Source organism: Orycteropus afer, unplaced genomic scaffold (assembly GCF_000298275.1).
Source record: "Orycteropus afer afer isolate SDZICR_OR568_19922 unplaced genomic scaffold, OryAfe1.0 scaffold00606, whole genome shotgun sequence".
NCBI classification, from domain to species: domain Eukaryota; kingdom Metazoa; phylum Chordata; class Mammalia; order Tubulidentata; family Orycteropodidae; genus Orycteropus; species Orycteropus afer.
The window spans coordinates 851,812-853,096 of record NW_006922193.1 but is presented as its reverse complement, the minus strand read 5'-3'; positions in this window follow the sequence as shown (position 1 = coordinate 853,096).

Here is a 1,285-nt window from a genome sequence, read left to right as displayed (position 1 = left end):
GAGGGTCGACGAAAGAGGGGGAGGCCTTCAACGAGATGGATTGATACAGTGGCTGCGATGATGGGCTCGAGTATAGCAGGGATTGTGGGGCTGGTGTGGGATCGGGCAGTGTTTCGTTCTGCTGTGCATGGGGTCGCTATGAGTCGGAAACGACTCGATGGCACTTAACAACAACAACAACAACAACAAGAAATTCTTTAGGATGTCTCTTATTACTACCATGCCCTGTGAGTACAGTCAAAGGAAAATTACAGCAACCCAAATCTGATATGACTACTAATGCCCAGACCCTTCAGGAATGAAGGCTTGGGCCACCCCACCTAGCAAAGAACCAAGACCAGCTGAGGTGCTTGCTGAGGGCAACGGAAATACGGAATGGGTGGTATAAGAAGGTAGTTCCGAATATCAGCTATGACCATGTGACCAGCTGCAGAAACAAAGACTGTGATTGTTACATTGTATGTTGTTGTTGTTGTTATGTGCTGTCGAGTCAGCACTGAATCATAGCGACCCCTCCTTGGGTTTCTGAGGCAGTATTACTACAGAAGTAGATTGCCCAACCTTCCTTCTGAGGAGTGGCTGATGAGTTTGAACCACCAGCCTTCTGGTTAGCATTCAAGTGCCTTAGGCACTATGCTACCAGAGCTCCTTCTTCATTGCATATGTGCATCAAATATTTTTGTTTCCTTCTGTTATTAACTGGGAAATGTAAATAAGGTTAATGCGTTTCAGTTGTACGTGTGTTAGTGTATCATGTTAGGTGCACATATGACTTTATAATTGTCCTTATTTAGACATTTTATATGGTGAAGATGTGTACAACTGATAGTTGGGGTTGTGTGTCAACTTGGCTGGACCAAACTTCTGTGTGGTTTAAGCAATTGTGATGTGGGTTATTCCCATGATGGGATTGGATATGTATGTTTTGAGCAGCCAATCCATTGAAACGGAGTTTCCCTAGCAATGTGACCTGCTTCCACTATGTTTATGGACATCCTGGAAAAAGAGACACTCTTCTGTGGATAGGGATCCTGTTGTGCTGCCTACAATTGTCCGTGAATGAACAATCCACCATTTGGCCTGGAGATCTTGGATTCATCATTCGTTGGACTCAACAGCCAGTATACTGCCTACCAACCTTGAGCTCGTCAGCCCCTGCAGCTGTGTGAGTCAGGAAAAGCCTCCAGCTTGATGTTTGATCCAAGAACTTTGGACTTGCCAGCTTCTATAAGTGTGTGAGCCATTTTCCTAAGATAAATTTCTCTTTCTCTATATGTCAACGTGG